Source organism: Hordeum vulgare, chromosome 7H, assembly GCF_904849725.1.
Source record: "Hordeum vulgare subsp. vulgare chromosome 7H, MorexV3_pseudomolecules_assembly, whole genome shotgun sequence".
Classification (NCBI taxonomy): Eukaryota; Viridiplantae; Streptophyta; class Magnoliopsida; order Poales; family Poaceae; genus Hordeum; species Hordeum vulgare.
The window spans coordinates 156,795,577-156,809,130 of NC_058524.1; positions in this window are offsets into that span (position 1 = coordinate 156,795,577).

The window sequence follows — 13,554 nt, forward strand, 5'->3', positions numbered from 1 at the left end:
GAATTTTTTTGAATACGGATGAACTTTTTTATGTTTGATGAATTTTTTTTATATTTGAGAACTTTTTTATAAAAACTGATGAACTATTTTTGAACTTGTGAACTTTTTTCAAATTCAATGAACCTTTTTTAAAAAATGATGATTATTTATCAAATTTGATGAACTTTTTTTCAAAATAGGTGATTCTTTTCCAAAATCTGTGAACTTTTTTCAAATTCGACGATTTTATTAAAAATATGATGAACTTTTAATAAAGTTCAATGAACTTTTTTTAAAATCGCTGAATGTTTTTCAAAAATGATGAACTTTTATCAAATTTGATGAACTTTTTAAAAAAATCGGTGAACGTTTTTAAAAATAAGATTAACATTTTTCGGAATCGATGAATTTTTTAAAAAAATCGGTGAATGTTTTTCAAAAAATGATGAACTTTATCAAATTTGATGAACTTTTTTTAAAAATCGGTGAACATTTTTAAAAATACGATGAACGTTTTTTTTGAATTGATGAACTTTTTCAAATTCTAATAAACTTACTTTAAATTCTAATAAACTTTCTTTAATTTACACAACATATTCAAAATTGTAAAAAAACAGAACCAGTCTTTTTCCTGAACCAATAACACATCACATCCGTAAAAAAACCATTAAACCTAGCAAAAGCGAATGGTAATGGATTTACTTAGTGGGCCGCGGCCCGTTGCTGGGCGCTATGGCGCCAGTTGCCCGAACCGGCACTTAAAGCGCCGATTAGGAGCTCCCGTCTTTCTTAGCCTTCGCTCCGCCACCAGCGATTGCGTAACAAGTCCACCCACTAATGATGGCCCCGATCCAGCCACCAGTCGTGTTTCGCGGTATATATTTACTTGATCTGATTGATGCTAGAGTGTGGGCCTTCATTTTAGTTGCTACAGTTTTGGATCTGGATTTTGACCAACCATGGGTTTGTATTTACCTTCCTTGTGTTTATTTTGTAAGGCAAAAGCGGGGAGCTCATTTAGTCAATTCCAGAAGAAGAAGAAAAACAATTGTGTCGGATGTGGAGATTACCTGTTTCTGCTCTTTGCTGATAAATTTCTTCACCGATCTCAGATGACAAGCACCACCATAGTAAAAGGTGATGAGTTTGGTAAACTAGACATCTGAGGTTGCAAGGAAGATGAAAGGAGCGCAACCAAGAAACCCAAGAATGTAATCCCCTGGAAAATACTTTCAGAAAGCACATACCAAGATGGTTCTATATACACGGGCACTCAACTGTGGAAAATAGACTATCATCTTACGGATCGTAATGAGAGTAAGTGATTAATATCGAGTGCGGCGTTTCGTGTCCAAACTCATCTGCATCCGTTTAGTAAAAAACCCAAAACAAATACTAGAAAATTCAAAAAATCCCGAAAAAAATTGGGTGATAGATAATTTATTGCGTGAGGTCTGCTTCAATTTTTGTATCATTTGAACATCTGAGAAGCTCTCGGCAAAAAAGATAAATCGGATCAAAATGGTGCATGTACAGTAAACTTTTTTAGAGACCCCACATTTGTTTTTTTTTCTGAGAGCCTCTCATATGCTTAAATTGTACAAAATTTGGAGCGAACTTCATGCATCAAATTATCTATCATCTAAAAAAATTGAAAGTTTTTGAATATTTTTAATATTTGTTTTGATTTTTTTACTCAGCAGGGGTGCAGATGAGCCTGGCTCAGAAATGGATTTTTGATTAATATCTTCTTTTTTCTATTTTTATTTTTATGATCACATTTTTCAATCTAGGGTTGCATTCTCTGTCGAAAACTTTAGGCAAATTTTCTTTATATTCTTTACTTTTACAAGTTATCTACAATTTGAAATTTACACAGATTTTTTTGGATTAAGTTCACTACATATTTTTATGAATACATCCTACAATGGGGAAACAGTGCTTCCTGAACAAGGGAACTACATAAACAACCCATATATGTTCCCATTTACACTTGACAACTTCATTTAAGATCTTACTATTTTTTGCATGCAAGCCAATTTAGTGTTACTTACCGGCATAAGAGGTTGTAGGCGGGTTCTCCATTGTGAGTGCGAGCATCATCCAAATCCATGCTCCTGCATTTTTTTGTAAGTTCTTAGTCAAACCTTGTCCTTGATCTCCAAAAGTGATATTTTTTTCTAGTTATAGTTCAAGCTTTCGGCAACTTCATTTTGTATCAGCTAATCATACTAACTTACCCGAAAATCGTATTTCCATATTTTGAAGTTGTGATGATATTTTTATCTTTTGCTCTCAATGGTTCGATACACTAATGGGAATACAAGAGATACTAACATGGCAACTATTAATGACAACCTACAACATTTTTCATCTCTATTCTCAAGACATTTTCTCGTGACAATTTATTGTAGTGTGTCATGGCAATTAGTGCAGCTACCATATGGCATGTGTATAACTCAATTCTTCCTCTGTTTTTCCTCATAGATTATTTAATAGCCACACATTCCACCTTATTTTCAACTTCAGAGCATCTGGTACCTTATGTCTCCCACTTTTTTTTTGTTTTCATTTGGTTTTTGGGGTGACTTACCGACATTAGAGGTTGATGGAATTTCTCCCGTTGTCAGTTGATGCCACATGCCAGCTCCCATTCTTGCATTTTATCTTGTAAGTTTCAGCCCATTTTTGCTTTTTGCATTGCTCGGAAGTGGTCTTTTCCTTTTTATCACTCTATCTTTTCTCTTTGCTTTTTGCGTACCTTGAATTGCTCCTGTTAATTGATGTTGGTTTCACGGATGTGTAATATGGGTAGTTTCTTCTGGTATAGTTTTCCATGGAAATCCGGAGGATGTAGTTGTATAGAAAGCCCCTGCACATTTTTTTGGTTTTCACGTAAGAAGCGAGCAATTATACACACCTTTTAGATGGGGCTTTTAAGATTACAAATTATTGTCGACTTTACTCAAACAATCAAACAGTTGCACCCTTATTACTACAAGCATGGCAATTATTTCTTGAAATGGCATGCTTTAACTTATTTATAAAAAAGTTGCACTACATACGTACATATGCTTGCATATTATTGCAGCAGTGGTAGCAACGATCCAGCTGTAATTAATTCCTTGTAGTCTTATGCCCATGTGGGTGCTCGCACTGATCCGTACAACCATGGATTAGACCCAACCCCCATATCCATTTGTTTCATCCTTTTTTCTCTATAGAACCATATTTAATATAGTGGAAATTTCATCTCAGATTGACGTCAAAACATGGTAACATATGAGGGCATGATTTGCAAAAATGCACTATTTTCATACTTCCATAGTTATGCATTATTATTATTTTCATTTTTGTGTAGGCAAATCATGTGCACAGGCCATGGCAAAGATAACCCATGCAACATGGCAAATTATCATATCATCCCCCCCACAACATTTTGGCATCCAAAATTCACGAGGATCCCATCGCAATCATGGAGATGCACCATTGCCAAAAAAATGCATTCTGGACACATTCTCTTTCCCAGCCGCACGGTAGTTACATGCAACCATAGATGGTAATTTAAATTAAAATGACATGGCAATTTCGTGCCAATAAGGGTGGAAATTTTCTCCCTAACAAGGTGGCAAATACAGCTAAAATGCCACGACAATTAACTCTAATTATACATGGCAAATTTCCGTTACAACTTGGGTTGGGGTTGTCATGTATCCCATGTTCAATGCTCTGTTTTTCCTCTTCTTTGTTCCAAAATACATGGAAGCCACTAAAATTGGAGCCCACTTTTTTAGCGTAGTTTCTCTAAGATCCCATGATGTGCATCCAAAATAGCAAACAATCTGAATCCACCTCGAAAATATTACTCGATGAACAAATCCATCTAGTTTGCATCCGGATTTGTGGTTTGTAACAATAGAATTAACTTGTTGGCAAGAACTATAGGGAGGGGCATGGTGTATGACTTGAGTTGCGCATGAACTGACCTTTAAAACAACAACTTCTTGCTTGATTTAGTCCAGATCTGGTTAGGGTTCCCGTGTTCTTGCTAAATTTCAGGGGAGGCGATCGGGGGCGATCGAAGTGGGGGCGAGGGGAGTTGGAGTTGTGGGTCTGAGAGGGGTTTGCAGAGATTTTTAAGACAATACCTCACAACATCGAGGGGGTCCAACCTGGTGTGATTTTTGGTTGGCGCTCGCAAGCCACGGGGTGGCTTCTGTTTTTTTAGAAGAAAAGGGAGCTTGTCCTCGTTCCATTTCATAGAAACGAATCCCAAACATCAGTGTAGCTTATTACATGATGCCGGGGAGACAACGTCTCGGTCTAGCTGAGCCAAAACTAGAGCTAGCATCTAAAAAACATGAAAGGAAACAGAGTTCCAGTGAAGCAAAAGCCCTCCAATAACAGGACGAGGTAGGTACAAGAAATATGAAAGTACAACTCTAGGAAGATTTTTGCTCAAGCACTTGATGCCCTATCCATTGAATCTCCCCAGTGATAGAACCTGTAGATCGACTAGGCTAGATATGTCCGGTAGTGATGAGAGGAGATGGGGATTACCTTCTCCTTGGTGCGATGAGTTGCGCCAGTGGCCATGGTGGGATGGTGACGGCGGAGTTGGTGTGTGTGTGGGGGCGGTGATGCTTCACGTGAGGACTACACACAACCTAGTTCGGTAGGTTTGTGGGTGGGGAGTGTGGCGGCGGTAAACCTCGTTCCTTGTGCCCCGGCCCCTGATACATCTCCAACGTATCTATATTTTTTTGATTGTTCCATGTTATTATACTATCAACTTGGGATGTCTTATGTGCATTTATATGCCATTTTATATCATTTTTGGGACTAACCTATTAACTCAGTGCCTAGTGCCAGTTTCTATTTTTTCCGTGTTTTTGACCTTTTTCAGAAAAGAATATGAAACGGAATCCAAACGGAATAAAACCTGCGGGGTGATTTTTTCCATAACAGAAGATACCCAGAAGACTTGAGAACCAAGGCAGGTCTCGTGGGAGGTCACGAGCCCCCTAGGCGCGCCTCAGGGGGGCGCGCCTAGCAGGCTTGTGGGCCCCCCTTGCCTCCTTTGCCCTACCTCTTTCGCCTATAAATTCCCTAAAATCCCGAAACAAACAGAGGGAGCCACGAAAATACTTTTCTGCCCCCGCAAGCTTCTGTCTCCGTGAGATCCCATCTGGGGACCGTTCTGGTGCCCTGTCGGAGGGGTATTCGGACACGGAGGGCTTCTTCATCAACACCATTGCCTCTCCGATGATGCGTGAGTAGTTCACCACAGACCTTCGGGTCCATAGCTAGTAGCTAGATGGCTTCTTCTCTCTCTTGGATCTTCAATACAAAGTTCTCCATGATCTTCATGGAGATCTATCAGATGTAACTTTCTTTTGCGGTGTGTTTGCCGAGATCCGATGAATTGTGGATTTATGATCAGATTATCTATGAATATTATTTGAGTCTCCTTTGATTTCTTATATGCATGATTTCGTATTCTTGTAATTCTCTTCGAGTTATGGGTTTCGTTTGGCCAACTTGATCTATAATTCTTGCAACGGGAGAAGTGCTTGGTTTTGGGTTCATACCGTGCGGTGTCCTCACCTAGTCACAGAAGGGGTAGCGAGGCACGCATCGTGTTGTTGCCATCAAGGGTAAAAAGATGGGGTTTATATCATATTGCATGAATTTATCCCTCTACATCATGTCATCTTGCTTAAGGCGTTACTCTATTTGTTATGAACTTAATACACTAGATGCATGCTGGATAGCGGTCGATGTGTGGAGTAATAGTAGTAGATGCAGAAAGTATCGGTCTACTTGTCTCAGACGTGATGCCTATATGTATGATCATTGCCTTAGATATCGTCATGACTTTGCGCGATTCTATCAATTTCTCGACAGTAATTCGTTCACCCACCGTAATACTTGCTATCATGAGAGAAGCCTCTAGTGAACACTATAGCCCCTGAGTCTATTTTACACATTATATTTTCAGATCTACATACAAAAATACCAAAAATACCTTGCTGCACTTTCATTTATATTTACCTTTTATCACTATCAGATCTCACCTTGCAAGTAATCGTGAAGGGATTGACAACCCCTTTATCGCGTTGGGTGCAAGTTTGTTTGTTTTTGCGCAGGTTCATTGGTGCCTCATCTTGATAATCCTACTGGATTGATACCTTGGTTCTCAAACTGAGGGAAATACTTATCTCTACTTTGCTGCATCACCCTTTCCTCTTCAAGGGAAAAACCAACGCAAGCTCAAGAGGTAGCAAGAAGAATTTCTGGCGCCGTTGCCGGGGAGTATTCAAGTGAAGCATATCTACCAAGTACCTATCGCAAACTCATCTCTTGCATTTACATTATTTGCCTTTTGCCTCTCGTTTTCCTCTCCCCCACTTCTAAAAAAATTACAAAAATATTTGCCTTTCTTTATTTGCCTTTTTCGTTCGCCCTTTCTTTTGCTTGCTTTCTCTTTTCTTGTGTGCTTGTCTGCTTGCTAAGTCACCATGTCTGAAAACACTAAATTGTGTGACTTCTCCAATACTAATAACAATGATTATATTAGTACTCCAATTGCTCCCGCCACTAGTGCGGATTCATATGAAATTAATGTTGCCTTGTTGAGTCTTGTTATGAAAGAGCAATTTTCCGGCCTTCCTAGTGAAGATGTCGCATCCCATCTTAATACCTTTATTGAGTTATGCGATATGCAAAAGAAGGAAGATGTGGATAATGATATGATTAAATTGAAGCTATTTCCGTTCTCATTACGAGATCGAGCAAAAACTTGGTTTTCATCTTTACCCAAAAATAGTATTGATTCATGGAACAAGTGTAATTTTGGTAACAACAATGCTTATAGAGGTAACTTTAATCCTAGGCCTTTTCCTAGTAATCCCTGTAATAATTTTGGCAATTCCTACAACAATGCTCATTGAAATTATAATAAATACCCTATGATATTAAGAGTAATATTAAGGAGTTTATTACTTTGCAAAAGATTTTCAATGCTTCCATAGAAGAAAAACTGCTTAAAATTGATGACTTGGCTAGGACTGTTGATAGAATGTCTCTTGATATTGATGCTTTGAAACTGAGATGTGTTCCTCCCAAGATTAATATTGATGAAACTTTGAAAGCTATGCATGTTTCTATGAATGATAGTAAAGAAAGAACCGCCCAAATTCGTGCTAGACATGAATGGCTTAAAAAGGCGTGTTCCCGTGATGAGAATCACGAAGATCTTAAAGTGCTTGGTGTGACTCCTATTGAATCCTTGTTTTCTAATGTCAATCCTAATGATTATGGGGCTGGATGTGAATCCACTTTGGTTGAGAAACGCCCCAATGATTCGGAGTCTATTTATCTTGATGCTAAAAATACTAAAAGTGAAGTAGAGGATATCAAAACTTTGAATAGTGATGAAATTACTACTTTGGATTTCAAGGAATTTAATTATGATAGTTTCTCTTTGATTGAATGTATTTCCTTTATGCAATCCATTCTAAACTCTCCACATGCTTATAGCCAAAATAAGGCTTTTAGCAATCATATCGTTGATGCTATGATGAAGTCTCTTGAAGAGAAACTTGAGTTGGAAATATCTATTCCTAGAAAACTTCATGATGAGTCAGAACCTACTATACAAATCAAGATTGAAAATTATGAATGCCATGCTTTGTGTGATTTGAGTGCTAATGTTTCCACAATTCCAAAATCTTTATGTGATGTTCTAGGTTTCAATGAGATTGATGAGTGATCTCTTAACTTGCATCTCCCGGATTCTACTATTAAGAAACCTATGGGAAGGATCAATGATGTTATTATTATTGCAAATAGGAACTATGTGCCTGTAGATTTCATCGTGCTTGATATTGATTGCAATCCGACATGTCCCATTATTCTTGGTAGACCTTTCCTTAGGACCATTGGTGCTGTTATTGACATGAAGGAAGGGGATATTAAATTTCAATTTCCATTAAAGAAGGGCATGGAACACTTTCCTAGAAATAAAATAAGATTGCCTTATGAATCCATTATGAGAGCTACTTATGGTTTGAGCACTAAAGATGACGATACTTGATTCTATTGCCTTATGCCTAGCTAAGGGCGTTAAACGATAGCGCTTGTTGGGAGGCAACCCAATGAATAAATTTACTTTTGCTTTTCACTTTCTGCTTTGTTGATTCCACACCATCATGATTCTGTTATGATTGTGTTTTTTATGTTTTAATTAGTGTTTGTGCCAAGTAGAACCTTTATGATTAGTTTTGGTGATAGTTGTTTAATCATGCTGAAAAAAACAGAAACTTTGTGCTCACTAAATTATTTTTAATTCCTATCCAGAAAGAGATTTTGAGTTGATTCTTTCTTCTGCTGATGGATATGCAAATTTCCCTAATTGTCGTAATTTTTCAGAATTGTTGGGATAGCAGAGGTATACGTAATATACAGATTGCTACAGACTGTTCTGTTTTTGACTGATTCTGTTTTTTGTTGTGTTGATTACTTATTTTGATGAAACTATGGTTAGTATCGGGGGGTACGAGCCATGGATAAGTGAAAATACAGTAATATAACATAAATCTAAATGGAAATTCAGTTTACTACAGTACCTAAAAAGTTGGTGGTTTGTTTTCCTATGCTAATGATATCACGAGTTTCTGTTTAAGTTTTGTGTTGTGAAGTTTTCAAGTTTCGGGTGATGTTCTTATGGAAAATGGAATAAAGAGTAGAAAGAGCCTAAGCTTGGAGATGCCCAAGTCATCCCAACCCGAATTCAAGGACACCAAAAAGCCTGGAGATGCCCCTGGAAGGCATCCCCTCTTTCGTCTTCGATCCATTGGTAACGTTACTTGGAGCTATATTTGTATTTACCACTTGATATGTGTTGGGGCATCCCCTCTTTCGTCTTCAATCCATTGGTAACGTTACTTGGAGCTATATTTTTATTTACCACTTGATATGTGTTTTTCTATGAGCGTCGTGTATTATAGGAGTCTTTGCTTTTTGTTTTATCACAATCATCCTTGCTGCACACCTTTTTGAGAGGGACATGCACTCATCGTGAATTTGTTAGAATACTCAATGAGCTTCACTTATATCTTTTGAGCTAGGCAACTTAGCTCCCATGAGATTCATTATATCTTTTGAGCTAGATAATTTTGCTCCAATGAGCTTGATAACCCACAAGTATAGGGGATCGCAACAGTTTTGGAGGGTAGAGTATTCAACCCAAATTTATTGATTTGACTCAAGGGGAAACCAAAGAATATTCTCAAGTATTAGCAGTTGAATTGTCAATTCAATCACACCTGAAAGATTTTGTATCTGCAGCAAAGTATCAGTAGCAAAGTAGGGTGATAGCAGCATTAGCAATAGTAACCAGTAGCATCAGAGTAACAACAGTAGTGGCAAAGTAACGTAGCAAGGACCAGTAGTAAAAGACTCGTTGGCATTGGATCGCTGATGGATGATTATGCCGGATATGATTCATCATGCAACAGTTATAACACGGAGAGATATGTAACTAGATCCAATTCGTCAATCTAATGTAGGCATGTATTCCGTATGTAGTCATACATGCTTAGGGAAAAGAACTTGCATGACATCTATTGTCCATCCCTCCTGTGGCAGCGGGGTCCTAATGGAAACTACGGGATATTAAGGTTCTCCTTTTAATAAAGAACCGGACCAACGCATTAACACTTGGTGAATACATGAACTCCTTGATGACCCACAAGTATAGGGGATCAATCGTAGTCCTTTCGATAATTAAGAGTATCGAACCCAAGGAGGAGCAGAAGGCTCTGATAAACAGTTTTCAGCAAGGTAATAACTGCAAGCACTGAAAGTAGCGATAACAAGTGATGGTGTAGTGAGGTGAAATGAAGCAGGTGAAAAGTAACAAGTAACAAGAGTAGCAACGGTGCAGCAAAGTGGCCCAATCCTTTTTGTAGCAAGGGACAAGCCTGAACAAAGTCTTATAGGAGGAAAAACGCTCCCGAGGACACACGGGAATTTCTGTCATGCTAGTTTCATCATGTTCATGTGATTCGCGTTCGTTACTTTGATAGTTTGATATGTGGGTGGACCAGCGCTTGGGTACTGCCTTTACTTGGACAAGCATCCCACTTATGATTAACCCCTCTTGCAGGCATCCGCAACTATGAAAGAAGAATTAAGACAACGTCTAACCATAGCATTAAACTAGTGGATCCAAATCAGCCCCTTACGAAGCAACGCATAGACTGGGGTTTAAGCTTCCGTCACTCTAGCAACCCATCATTTACTTACTACTCCCCAATGCCTGCCTCTAGGCCCAAATATGGTGAAGTGTTATGTAGTCGACGTTCACATAACACCACTAGAGGAAAAGACAACATACAACATATCAAAATACCGAACGAATACCAAATTCACATGACTATTATCAGCATGACTTATCCCATGTCCTCAGGAACAAAAGTAACTACTCACAAAGCATAATCATAATCATGATCACAGGTGTAATGAGTAGCATCAAGGATGTGAACATAAACTCTTCCACCAAGTAATCCAACTAGCATCAACTACAAAGAGTAATCAACACTCCTAGCAACCTTACAAGTACCAATCGGAGTCGCGAGACGGAGATAGGTTACAAGAGATGAACTAGGGTTTGGAGAGGAGATGGTGTTGATGAAGATGTTAATGGAGATGACTCCCCTCCGACGAGAGGAGTGTTGGTGATGACGATGGCGACGATTTCCCCCTCTAGGAGGGAACTTTCCCCAGCAGGATCGTCCTGCTGGAGCTCTAGACTGGTTCTGCTCAATTTCCACCTCGTGGCGGCGGAGAATCCACGAAAAAGCTCCACCCTGATTTTTCCCTGGATGAAACCCTTCATATAGCACAAGAGGGGGGCCAGTGGGCCACCAGGGCACCCACAAGCCCTGTAGCTGCCGCCAGGGGGGCAGGTGGCGGCTACCAGGCTTGTGGGCCCCTGGTAGCTCCCCTCTGGCACTTCTTTCGCCAAGTATTTTTTATATATTCCCAAAAAATTCCACGTTGATTTTCAGGGCATTTGGAGTGCGCAGAATAGAGGACTCAGACTTGCTCCTTTTCAAGTCCAGAATTCCAGCTGCCGGTATTCTCCCTCTTCAAATAAACCTTGCAAAATAAGAGACAAAAGGCATAAGTATAGTACCAAAAAGTATAATAACAGTCCATAAAGCGATAAATATCAACATGATGCAAAATGGACGTATCAACTCCCCCAAGATTAGTCCTCGCTTGTCCTCAAGCGAAAACCAAGATCCATAAACATGTCCACATGTTTAGGGATGAAGGTGTCGATAAAACATAATGCGGACATGAGGACATCATGATCACACATAGAACAACAATACATCATTAAGATTCTTATGGGAAAGTAACAATTCCTTCACAAAGCAAAGTATGAAACAAAAACCTTACCGAGAAGTAGCCAACAATAGTCCATAATCATTGAAGCAATTGCAATTTATCATAACATCAGAAAGAGTCAAATAAGAGCTTGTAAAGCAAACCCACATACTCAATCATCTCTTTTGTTTTCCACAATTGTTACAACTCACGTGGTACTCATGGTATCAAAGTTTCAGCTGGACACAGAGAAAGATAGGGGCTTATAGTTTTGCCTCCCAACCATTTACCTCAAGGGTAAAGTCAACAATAATAAAGCATAAGTACTCATCTCCAAGTTGATATATGAATATAGATCTTTCCCTAGCATGTGACGGTAGCCAAGACAAAGGAAAAATAAGGAATTGGTGAAGATCACCATGACTCTTTCAAGAGAAAAAAGTAAAGGTACAAGATAGGCCCTTCGCAGAGGGAAGCAGAGGTTGTCATGCGCTTTTGAGGTTTGGATGCGTGTCCTCTTAGTGCGGAGGAACGTCACTTTATATTGCCTCCTGTGATAAAGAACTTTATTATGCAGTCTGTCGCTTTTATGTCTTCCTCATCACATGTTCGTATAAAGCTTATTTTCGACACACTAATAGATCATACATATTAGAGAGCAATTTTTATTGCTTGCACCGATGACAACTTACTTGAGGGATCTTATTCAATCCATAGGCAGGTATGGTGGACTCTCATAGCAAAACTGAGTTGAAGGCTTATGGATGCACAAGTAGTATCTCTACTTGGTGCGGGAGTTTTGGCTAATATGACGTGGAAGCAATCGTCACATGCTAAGGGATCTCTAATCATATAACATTGTTTGGAACCAAGAAAACACAATTCATTATGTTGTCTTCCTTGTCCAACATCTACTTCTAAGCATGTAATAGTTTGGTGAGTGCTCACAATTGTAAAAAGTGTCTAAGATGATATATTTATATGTGAACCTCTCTTTTCTTATTACTTCTTATTAATTGCAACAATGACTGGGGTCTATGTTGGTCTATTCTCAACAAGTTTCAATCATCATACTTGTTATAAGTGAAGCTATCACTTTCCATAGGATCATCTCATGATCTTTCATGTTATCGTTCTTTTCATACTTCTGATCACGGCACAAAACAAAGCCCTTGAATAATATACTATTTATTATATAGCTCGCAAGCTCGAATACATCAGGGGAGACACAAGGCAAAATACTCAAACTAAACACTAAAGACTTATTTCACTAAGAGAAGAAAGTAAAAACTGAAAAGGAAAGAACTAAAACAAAGGTAAAAGCAAAAGATATAAAGGTGATACGATACGAGGGAAACTCCCCCAAGCTTGGCATAAGCCAAGGGGATTGCCCATACCAATGCTTAGTTTCCTTCCTTTGGTGGTGATGGTGGTGGAGTTGTTGAAGCAGTCTTGAGCTTGTCTAATTTCCACTTGAGCATAAAGTTCTGCTCCCTCAGATCGTCATTTTCCTCCTCAAGCTTCAACACTCTATGGCAAAGTTCCTGCTTACTCTCCTGCAAGAAACGAGAAGGGATAAACAAGGTCTTAGGCTTCTTCCTGTGGTCAGAGAGGCTTGACTTCTTGAACTCCACATGAGTGCATCCAGGTTGAGGTAGAGGAGCCTCGTCTTCATTGGAACTCGTTTGTTCCTTCCCCTTGGGATCATAGTCCTCTTCCTCGTCAGTGGTCCAGACATATGGTTCCAAGTCCCCATAGACCTTGGGGTTAGCAAGGTAATCAGCCACATAGCTCTCCCCTCTGAATCCTGAGAAGACATCTTTGCTCTAAGTCTGCGGCAGACAACAGGCTCGAAACGAAAACAGAGGAAAACTGCGCGACACGGAGATCAAAACCCTCGAGCGTATATATAGTGATTTTTTCTAGACCAGAAGGAGTGCTCCGCAAGAAAACGGTGTCCGGGAGGCACACGAGGTGCCCACAAGCCCTGTAGTCGCTGCCAGGGAGGCAGGTGGCGGCTACCAAGCTTGTGGCCGCCTCGTGCGCTCTCCGGACTGCTTTTTATTTTTCTATTTTTCCATAAATTCCAAAACGGAGAAAATTTCCTGCTGGAAAAGTTTCGGAGTCCAACTACTTACCGAAACACATACCTCTTCGTTTTCAGGGTCTGAAACA